The 12,231-nt window shown below is 33.5% G+C and overlaps 2 protein-coding genes across 4 annotated transcripts in view; one reads left to right on the top strand and one right to left on the bottom strand.

Moving 5' to 3' along the window:
* The window catches only part of LOC114938379 (uncharacterized), a 36,137-nt gene that overhangs the window by 16,422 nt on the left and 7,484 nt on the right, over positions 1-12,231 (bottom strand). The gene's annotated exons all lie outside the window — the stretch shown is intronic.
* The window catches only part of tyn (trynity), a 202,517-nt gene that overhangs the window by 15,104 nt on the left and 175,182 nt on the right, over positions 1-12,231 (top strand). The window lies entirely within an intron of this gene.

Raw genomic sequence — 12,231 nt, forward strand, 5'->3', positions numbered from 1 at the left:
AGGTTTTGTGTTCGTGATCCAATAGGAAGATATCACGAGCGTGGAGCGGAAGTGGCAGAAGGTGAGAGAGTAGGCTGAATAAATCGCGCAGCTTATCCGCAAATGTAATCGAGGTTGCCCTAATTAATGGAACGTATGATAGATGACGCGGATTAAGTAACCTACTTTAGAATCAAATAAAATCTGACCGACGTGTATTTTTATAATTCATCGATATATTTAAACATATAACATATATAAGAACGAGAGGCCGCGTTTTTCTCTTTGCTTCGAAAATCGATCTTTTATCCACAGTGCTACAAAATCGAATTTACTTAATATTCGCGAATAAAAAGCTGAACAGTTAGGAAAGAAGGAAAAACAACAATGCTCTCTAGAGTCTCAAGACCATCGAATAGAGATCGAAATCTATGTATATTGATTGATTGACGTTCTCGAGATTAAATTCGTATCGAACGCGATTGAATGGGCAGAGAGAGGCAGGCATAAATGGCCATTCTAATCTAGTCTATACAGGCGCCTTTGTCTTTCGTGTACATAAATTAGAGACATGCTGAGATTCGCACCCTTTACATCCCCATCTGTACGTGCACGTGCATAAATATATGCGAGAGCACGTACAATCTACGTAGCACCTACCTATTACGTTGCTTACTACGGATCTGTCAGTGTTGCGTCGCGAGGTATATAAACCCGGACCAAACACCACTCTTGTTTCGAGATCGGTATACGATCGTATACACAAGCGATGTAAATACCTTGACATTCCGCGATGTTGAGACAGTATGGAGAACAACTTCCTGCGGCCATACATACCTCTCGTATTTCGACAGCATTCCAAAATGTGGGAAATGCAGATAGAGCTGTTGACTCGCAAGCCTTTAAACGGCAGGCAGACACTACGAAACGGATGAGATCATTTAAGAATATTTCAACTTGTCAGAGATCTTGATTTTTACAATTTAGTATATCTAATATCGGAAAAACTGATTTTTAGAAAATTTGTAAATATATTGTGATATGGATTAAAGGGATTGAACGCAATGTTGCGAATGTTAAAAGTGATTCCAAGATTATCATATAATTTATTATTATTTCAAAATGATGTTTATAGACAACTTTTTATTTATTTATATATGTAGTATATTTAATTTATTTCAAGAGCTTTCACGAGTTTATATAATATTGTAGCATTACAATTTTATATAAATTTATAAAAGTATAATTGTTAAAAAAATTAAAACAACTTAGAAATTTTTTAATTCAAGTACAAGCGAGAAATTAATGAACTTACGCAGACCATAAAACCTTGCAATTACAAATTTACGAGTCAATTGTTGTACTTATGTCAACAACTGCAGTTTCTGAGTTCAGATCGACATGATGGTCGAGATACTTATTCATGTGATCAGTTAACATTGTGTGTTGCTTCCCTTGTCGGGAAGTTTGACAATAACTTTGCCAATTTCGTAGGATGCGTAATGCTTTGCAACTCCGTTATTGCAATTGGAATTACGTCCCACTAGATCTTACGTTGTACATTCATCTACTCCGAAAGTAAATGTAAAATTTTATCGAAATTTGCCTTTTTTACATTTATTAGAATAATTGTTGGAACAAAATTTTATTATATTTAATAATTTTTTTGTATATTTTATATGAAAATCGTATTTTTATCACTAATTTTCACAAACTTACATTAATCCATGTTTATAATTAAACCGTCTATCAGAAAATCGAATATCCTCTGAAAGAGCATATATGAAACGATACGTCATCTTGGGATAAATTGAGTTTGTGTATACACTTTGAACGCACCATTTTCCGTATGACAGCCTCTTCCTAAGCAAATGTCATGCTTCTTTATTATTATTTATATATTTACATATATGATTATATATAGAATGTTACATTTTAAATCAATACAAGCAAATATGTCGAAAACTAAATAAAACCTATAATTTATGATTTCTGGTCTCTGGTTTTATATTAAGCTGGATATTTTTCTCATTTCGAAAAATATATATTATTTAATATGATTTTAAATTAAAATTTCATTAAAGTAAAAATTTATAATTTGAAAGTTGTCGGATAGCTGGTAGTCGGATTTAAATTCGTATTATTTCTTGTATAAGCAGCTTTATAATCGCATAATATTATTAGCCACGTGTATACGTGTACAACAAATTTAGACTTCGAACGAGAGTAAGTTCAGCGTAAATTCTACATCCATTAGGTTCGTAAAACGTTTTCCCGAACCATTTTAATGGCTTTAATAGGCATTAAGGTTTTCCTGGCGCGTTATATCTTGCTTCGAAGGAAAGTGCAATTGATTAATCGTATAAATGTTCGCATTTAAATTTATGTTATAAAATTTAGAATGAAAAAGTTAAAGCGAAAAGCATAAAAAATTAAAGCGACGTATTGGACGATTTAGAATTTACGATTTATAGCCGTGAAGACATAAAGACAAATTGTGAGGGAGGAATGCACACGGTGAATTGTAAAAAGTTGAGATGACTTCTTTTCTCGTCGATCCGACAGCACGATATTCTAATTTTTTGCTGGATTTCTTGTATCTTGCTATCTGTTCGAGAAAATTCGTGCGAAAAAGAAGAAAAATTTGCCGCACATATCGCACATTCTTGAATTTATATTCTGGATATGTACTTCTTTCCTTTTTTCTTGTTTTACGAGTTTGCATGGGTACCTTCACTGAATTTATTCCAGACTGAATTACTATTACGCATCCGGCGTTGTAAGTAAACTTCCTTTTCGACGATATCTCCGGGACAATACAAGATTTTTATTCTCAATTTTTAACAGCTTTTATTTTTCCCGTATGTATTATAACATTAGAAGTCATGTAACATCTCTCCCGTCATATTTATGAATAAATATGCTATCGCATATTCTTTTCCAAAAATATAGTATTTTTATAATAGATGGTATTTTTAAATTTAATTTCATAATATTATATAAATCTTATAAATTTATTATTTATATACTTATTATATATTATATAATCTAATATCAGACTTATATAAAAGATTCTATGTAGCTAACTATTTTGCGCGAATTCTACGTTGAATAAGAAGATACATTTTTCTACCGAATAATTGCATCTTACAAACTTTGTGGTAATTAAGTATATCGCGTGATTAAAATAATAAATAATTCGGCAGTCGTAATTTTTGGAACTAATTTTTGTTTCAATTGCGCTCGTAAATATTTGAAATACACGATGGATTATCGAGTTTGCGACTAATCGATTGCGCGGATAATACGCATTATTGGATTATAGATTAGCTGGCATGTTGATTGCTATCTGCAAATGCGCCGGTATTTTACTGCTCTTATCTCACCTTATCTCTACCTTAGGAATTAATCCCGATGTTACAATTAGGACGAATTTACTTTTACGGATCTCCCGAAGAAATATTTTAATGAAACAATTCCAAGCGCAAAAGCGTTTTCTTGCGTTAATATTTGCAGTCGGACGACAGAACTCTTTTGATTCTGGCATTCCTCGCTACAGATATTTCCGCGAGTTACAGCAGAAAAGTTTCTTGCCATGAAAATAACTCGCGTCCAACTTGGCGAAACAACTAGTTTGGAATGTTAACGAGTCTTCCTTGACAAATTATTAAGTCACAGCGTATAACGTTACTTTGTAGAAGCCGTGTGTCCCATATCGCTGAAATTCAAAATATTTATCGCGCGCAAGAAGTACAATATTTCTTCGCGCTCGCGATAAATATATTAAATGAGGTAGGAGATCGTCAAACCCGAGAAAAGTTAATGCGGCGAAACGTAAAATTTGTCGTGGTAGATTTGAAGTTGTCGTCTCCGCGCGGTCGAAGTTGTAAACTGTTGCGAAAATTTATAGCTGTTCACGGGAAAACGTGTATACCTGGTCGCCGCCGTTGTTCAACCCAGGCGACCAGGACATTTTTTCCGATAAAGTATGCGAAATGTTACCTGGCACAGTGCTCTTTGCACTTTGAGACTTTATACACCGTTTGAATTTTTAAACAACGTACCTTGTTCCTAAGCCTGAATTTCTAAAGATACACGATATATAAAATTTGTAACAAAAAGTATAACGTTTCCACGCACAGTGTTATCAGTTATCTTCGTGTTTCGCGTATTTGAATGTAAGTCTAAAAATGGTGAATAGATATATCACGTTATTTTATAAAAATATTCTATTTCACAGTATAATGATATATGAGCTGTGAAATTTTCAGTGAACGATTGCATTGCAGTGTAGTAGTGCACTTCGCATTTATTCAAATCTGCATGAAAGGAATATGCGTTATAAAATTTATGCGCGCGTAGCTTGGAATACAGGCCGTATTTTCCCATGAGAAAATCTGTAAACAAACATCCGCGGTAATTTTTCTCAAGTTTGTAAAGCGAGAGAAAGAGAGAGATGTTTTTTTCTTTTGTCCTCTCTCTGCCTCTTCTACTGTCGTTACTTGTGACATTTTTCTCATTCTCTCATCGGATTCTGAGTAAAACTTAACGAGGAGGATATTGTCAGCCGGATATGCGCATGCCGGAAATATTAAATTCCGCACAGCTCGGACGAGATCTACTCTTATAGCAACGGCGAAACCGCTATTTAATAAACGCGATCGCGTTTTGTGATACTTGGACTTTATTTTGTTACGGCTTGTGTTTGTCGGAAAATATATGGAGCACCCGGACTTTAAAGCGGGCGTGGTTTCTCGTTGATCAAAGAGAGGAAGCAGGATTTTTTCGCAAATTTAATTTCTTTGCGCGAGGGAGCGAACGTGTACGAACAAACGCGAACACGCGCTGACAATATATTATTTTTCGACAAGATAAATTATACTCTCTTCTATCTTCTTTCTTCAGAAGACGGATTATTGGAGAATAATAGAGATAATGCGTAAGAGAGAGCCGCGAATGGATTCAATCGAATTCATCGAACTTTTACTCATTCATACTCTGTACGTTCACTCTTTAAATCTTCTCGTTTCCTTTTTCCTGTCTCTCTCTCATCTTTATCATTTCAGGACTTTCTTCGCAGATTTTCTGAAACTTGTTTTTGCAGCGTAAACGACATTGTATCTCCGACGAATCTCTCCCTTGTTTCTCGGAAAGTTCAATTTAAGACTCGGTGCAAATTTTATCCTGCAATTTTTTAAGAGATGAAGTAGCAGTAAACTTTATAATTTATCGTACGCAGTATTTTTATATAATCATTGAAACAAATACACGCGGAAAACAAAACGGCTTTTCTCGCGATCGCGATTTTATCGCAGAAATTTCCCTCGGGAAAGCACCTCGCCTTGATTCGAGTAAAAACATGGATGCTATGTTTTTTTCTTCTCTGTAATTTCGATACCATTTTCCTTACGCTATGCTTTCTTTTATACAGATTAATCGCAAAAATATTCGAGTAAAATCGTTAGCTACCTACTTTATTATTATGAGTGCCTTTTTTTCTCTCCGCTTCTATAAAAGAAATACTCCCCCTTGTAAGAAAATTTTGTTTTCCTAATTCTCTTTCCATTAACACGTGGAGAGGGAAAGACACATTTTACGACACCGTCCTTTCTTTAGTTTGGCATTACCTTCTCGTTAACCCAGATTATCTAATGTAATTACTAATTTATCCAATGACGCGTTAGATCCGTGTTAACGAGAAAATTTAATCGTATCCAATTTACTTATATCTTGTATTCGTCTTCTAATCGATTTTAAGATTCTCATGCAATTCTCAACATTTCCTTTTTGGCAAATTTAAAGGCGTTCTTAATGAAAATCTTTTACATACCATATGTTGCTTTTCCTTTGCAAGTTTCGATTATTTAAATCAAATTTGTTACATATAAAATAGAGTCTCTTTACATTGTGTAGAAAGATAATTTCATTTTACTTTAAATTTATTAATGTCTTTTAATTCTATATGTTAAATAATTTTGTAATTCAACTTTCCAATTTCAACTTTTTTATATCAAAGAAAAAAAGTTGATGCTAACTTAATAAAAAATAATGTTTATAATGTTACCGTAAAACTACGTATATATAAAATATAAATTTTATGACATACAAATACTAATTGCGTTTATATATAATTATATATTAAATAAATAAGAAAAGAAATACAGCTGATTAACTAATATGCTGTCGAAAATGATAAAAAGACAGGAATAATGAAAAGACTATCTTTATTTCTTGATTTATATATAGCCATCGATTTAGAGATAAGATTGTCAGAGATAATTAATTTTGGAGAAATAATTAAAGAATCGTAAATTATTTGGGAAGTAGGGTGAATATAATACCTATAAATTTTGGATTTTCCGTGATTTTAGAATATTAATTAATATGGTAGGTTTCTGGTACGTTTGCGACGCCATAATTGTCGTTGAAATTGCGCGTTATGTCAGTCACTAATTGCGATTGCTAGAGGCGGAGCAAAATATGAGTGTCGTTGAATAAGAGCGGGAAATATTAATGAAAGTAAAACGAACGCAAAAGTTTAAGTGCGCGGAGGTCAAGAGGGTAAAAAAGAAAAGTCGCAAAGGAAAATATTGAAATGCTCTACTTGCGTGACTGGTGAAGGAAAATGCTTTTATCGTAATACGATATGTACGAAACTCTCCCGGAAACGAGCGATGCACAAAAACAATATAGCAGTTTTATGTTGATTTTGCTTTCTTCATGTGTATGTATGACTGCTTTAACTAGTTAACTCTTTTAACCTGACCGGACAAAAATATTATCTTATGAAAAAGGAAGTACTTTAAATTTTTGTTTGTAATTTTCTTGACATTGATATAAGAGAGAAATAATCATTTATCATATTAGGTAATGTTTAGCATAGTTGTCATAGAAAATAAAATTTTACAGTTTCCTAAATACGAGGACTGTCATTTACAGCAACTTTCGACAACTTTCAAAAGGCATTTTTAAAGTACAGCAATGCGAGTTCGAAAATGCACTGCGAATGTAAAGAATGCACTACGCACAACATGTTTAAAAGTGTCGATATTTATGACATGAAATGGCATTAAAATTGCCGATAATACATATATTATACAATCGCAGTAATTGATTTTCTGTTAGTATTTTTTCTTAGAAATAATTTATTTTAAAAGAAAAAAATATATAGGTATATAAAAATTGTTCATATTTTGTCTTTCGTTTATTTCGTGCGCGATTTCAATCATTCTCTTTCTACTTGTGAATTTTGTTTATTGGTTGAAAGAATAAAAAAAGCAAGAGCAAATAAAAATCTTCACATTTTTACAATAACTCGCGCACGAAAAAATAGAATTTTTTATTCTTAATTTTCATCTAGTTCAGCGAATGTATGCCGTCACATTAATACAAATAAAATATGTAAAAGTTTCTTCGTTCAATCCCGAAAAAGCGCTCCGTCATCAAAATGCTCTCGGGGGTTGTATCTTTTTTTTTCGAGAGAGAATATTTTTTTCCTCGGAATGAAAATACACGCGCGAAGAAAGACGTCATTACGGTATGGCGCACGTGTGAAATCGCCACGTTGCTTGATGGCGCGTTATTTATCACCGGAAACACGATGAGTAATTGTTACGCACGCAGGCTTGTCGCGAGAGTGATCTATCGTGATCCACCTGTTGTACTACGGATCATTAATAAGCTCGTGCGTATTCGGAAGAAATATCAACGTGTAGTTTGTACTCACACCACAGAATGAATGAGTATACTCATATCAAGAGGCGTACGAGATCACAACATAATCTACGTGATTATCTCCTCCTATCGAAATCCTCCCCGGGATATATGTATATACAGTCTCGTTTACTAAAGCATTAATGCGGTCATCGGGATTGTAAATCCAAGCTTACAGCTTAATGCTTTTCCAGAAGATTGCAAATTAATATTCCATACATATGATGTAAATTTCTATTTTTTTTTTGCACAAGTCTTAAATTTAAAATATATTTCATCGTAATGGCGTAGAATATTATTTTCGCATATTTAAGACGTTCAAAAATAAGAGATCGCAAGTAATTGGATTACATAAGAAAAAATAATGCGATGCAAATTTAAATTAATATACTACGTAAAGCTCTCTAGCTTGTTGGAAAACTGATTACTCACGCTAGTAGCAATAGGCGCAAATTATGGACTATAAAATCGCGAAGAATGTATACGATCCGTGAATTTAATGAAGGGTGGGTTCGGGTAATTTCACTCTGACACGCAGGGGAGCGATATATATCCCGTCACGCAAATTTGCGCATATTTCCAAAAAAATTTCGACGAATAATTCCGTCCCGACGAAGTCAGTCGCATCCGGTAAATTATGCGATAGAAAGTCGCGGAGTAATTTCAATTCATAGCGATTTACAATGCCATCCAAGCATCCTCGAAATTCAGCTCTTTGACCTTTATTCCAGACAGGTTCTTTCCTTTGCTTGTTTTTTTTCCCTTCTCTTACGATGTCGAAGCTTAGCCTCTTAAAGAATATTCCACGATCTAAAATATAGATGCTGGAAACAATTGGCGAACTCTCCGAAGGATTTCTCTTTCAGTTATTTGCATCGGGAAGATGCGAATTGAATTTAACATTTGTGAGAAATCTAGGGAATATTTATGAATATTAATTAAAATCTATTTAAATATATATTATTCATCCTCCGATGTGTTGGACGGAAATAAAATTAAGCAACTGCTTCTTCTTTGTTACAAGAACTTTTCGCCAGTCCTTCCTTACATATTTTATATTATTTTATACCGTATTTTTGGAACGGATATTAATAAATTCGCGTTCGCGAAGAGTACAATATCAAGTGAAACTCGTGTAAATGGCTAGCTAGGAGAAAAGTTTTGTCAACTTTCCATTAGTTATAATAAATGCAGAACTGTTGGCTATCAAAGTTTGAGAAATTTCGCTTCGGGGTACAAGTGTTCGAGATGCATGTGTTTCCACTATTCTGATAAACGCAAATTAGAGTTTTCGTGTAAATGTGATTACTAGATAATATGAAACGAGTAATTTAATAATAATTGTGCTCTTCGCATTGCGAGAAATACGGAATTTTCTCTTGCTATTCTCCGCAATTATTAATCGCCTACGCGGGATTAGTCTGTCATCAAATTAAAAATTAATTTAAAAAATATATTCAAATGAAAATTGTATGATGCGCTCGTTAATTAAAATTTCTTTTTTAAATTGCAAAATTTTCTTGCCAAAGTTTTGCCTATCCTTTTACGCTGGCTTTAATTTTCCGCGTGATATAAATTATTCGTGTGTAACTCGAGCGTGTAAATTTGAAAAACTCATGCACATATATATTTCTTATCAATTAATCATAATATGCGTGCAGATAGCTATATTATACATGTATTCAATATTACATGCAGTCGAATAATGCATGAAAATTTTTTTCCTCCTAATCAATAAGTCAAAGTGATATTGAAAATATACACGATCGATGTATTAATATCAAACGAGCACGAAACAAATTGTTAATTTTATTCGAAATTTTATCGCACTCGGTTTCAATGCGATCGTGCTTTTTGCCGGATCGGCGTGTTCAGATAAAGCGTCTCGTTTTTTTTTTTCACCCGTACACCCGGGAATGAAATTTTCGATGCAACGCGATGCCCAACGGTCTGGAAAGCAATAGTTTGTGTGGATCCAGGCAACATATTTATTAATCGTGACGAGCAATTTGTATCTTTGTTAAAACGAATTCGCTTTATCCGCGTATGTTATATAAAAATATACATATTCAAATACTTCCTTCCCTTAGGGTCGATTTGTCCAACTTACAAACGGGTAAAACTTACCAAAAGTTGGAACAACCGGCCCTTAATGTCTTTATTAATCGCAAATCCATACTCGAAGAAAACTCGTTGTTGAGAAGGAAAAAATAAATTAGAATTTTATTTGGCTTCGTACAGCTCGAGCGCTCAAACAAATTGCATTTTACTCGTTTTATTTCTTCAAAACATAAAATAATTTTGCTTCGCGGAATGGTTTTTCGTTGTGCAAAACGAGGAAACGATACCGGAAATGAGACGAAGCGGAGGACTCTAGAGGAAAAAAACAAACCGCCATATAATAGCCGGCGAACAAGTTTCATTTATCTGTTTGCCATCTGTCGACGATCCTTCGCCGGTCCTTGTCACTTCCAGCTCTTCCACAATCGGAGAGAGCTGGTTCCGGTTCTTTTATATCGCACTTGGTCATCACTCCACGTTTTACGATCTCTTACGCTCTCTTTCTGCCCATTATCGGACATCGCTGTCCGACTTGGCGTATTTATCCATTGTTTGCTGATATTTGTTGGGATAGTCGTTGGAGAGGTAGTTTGCGAAAAACAACATTGACTGTAGTACAACAGGGACATTGCAGTTATACTGCAATAACGTTAGCATTGACCAATTGAACCGATAATAGTGACGTTGTTTTTTCAAACATTTTCGCAACCTTTGAACCATAAATGCATCGTGTTGCAGAAACACTATTATAGTTTTCGGTTATTTAAGTTAACAGTTACTTTAAGATATTTATCTCGATAATTTTTTATAAAATTTTACGGAATTTTTCTCCGTATCGTTTCTCAAATTCAAAGAAATACAAACAGAATCATGTTTTGCCTGATTATATAAAATTCGTTGAAAATAAAAAAAAAAAATTGAGTATTATATTAATTTACATTCATAATGGAAATTTCTCTCTCAATTACGCTGAAAAATTTCAATTATTAATATTTATTCAAATTAGTTCATTAATGGATATTTAATTTAGTAATGCGATTGCAAATGTACCAAATAAACACATAATGCGTAAAGTTATGAGAGAATGATTAATTAAATACACGTCTGGCGTAATTTGATGGAAGTGTGCGCACGCGGTATACAATTTCAGTTTCATTGTCGAACAAACTACTTTGACAGTTCGAATCTCTTAATGTAAATTGAGATGAATCGAGGAGAGAAAATAATGTATATATCTGTGAGAAAGCGTTACCTGCGGGAACAAAGACTTTTCCCTTACCTTCCTGTGATTTCGGTTGACCTTCTCTCGCAATAATGCACGCCTTTGTTAAAATAAACTCTGGGTCCCGAAATAAGACGCACGCGCGTCTTTTCTTTTGGTAATAACCCACAAAACCTACAAATGATTCATCAAATCGTAATAAAGCTCCTAATAAAGAACTGGGTTCTTATATTAAACATAAAATAAGAAAAGTATCATTTTCCTGAGAAATTGTGCTACTAGAATTCAAGCTTACATATATAAAAAAATATTAATATACATATTAAACACATAAAATTTAATTTCATCGAAGCATTTAAAAAAATATTAATTTAATAATACCTATCTCTATCTGAGGACGTTATTAATATATAATTATTTTTTTACAATTACAAATATATTAAATAAAATTAATAAAATTTTATTAATGTAATATAATTTGTTGCAATTATAAAAAATTGTTAATTAAAATAAAATATAAAAATTATAAAAATTTTCTTCTTTTTATTTGGTTGAGAGATTGTTAAATGTTCAAGTATTTCTTTTCGCGATTGCTGCTTTCAAGACGATGATGCTTTCGGCACGGTATAAATTACAATTAATTAGTACAGTATTTGTTCCTGCGGGAGAGTCGCAGGTGCGACGTACTCCATTAATGCGTGCTTGGGAGAGGATCCTTGGTTCTATTTCCCCTTTAAATTTCGCAATACCTCCGATATTGCCTTGTAAGCGGATATCCTCCTTTCTGCCAGGCGAATTCCGTGTCGTTACTGGAAACTCGGAAGCGGAACAATCCTTTCGTGGTCTACTTTTCGGACGTGTCAGAGGATAAAGGTACGACGAGAAAGAGGGGGTGAGAAGGAGGGAGAGAGACGCAAAAGGCTCGGAGCAAAAAGGGAGTAAGGAGATGAATATTGGCTCTCGCAAAAGCTTGCTTTTCAGAACGTCATGGTGAAAAAGTAGTCGTTGTATTACAGTGACAACTTATTTTCATGTTTTCTCGACACGTGCCGTATAAAAACCCCCCTTTATACATTGGCATTGCTTTTACTTAAAGTTCAAAAAGCTCTACAATTTATCTAAATCTGATCTGCATTGTTAACAGACAGTTTTTCCTGAGAAATTGTGCTACTAGAATTCAAGCTTACATATATAAAAAATATTAATATACATATTAAACACATAAAATTTAATTTTATCGAAGCATTTAAAAAAAT

The sequence above is a fragment of the Nylanderia fulva genome, unplaced genomic scaffold (genome assembly GCF_048542155.1).
Source record: "Nylanderia fulva isolate GAGA-0341 unplaced genomic scaffold, ASM4854215v1 Scaffold17, whole genome shotgun sequence".
Taxonomy (NCBI): Eukaryota; Metazoa; Arthropoda; class Insecta; order Hymenoptera; family Formicidae; genus Nylanderia; species Nylanderia fulva.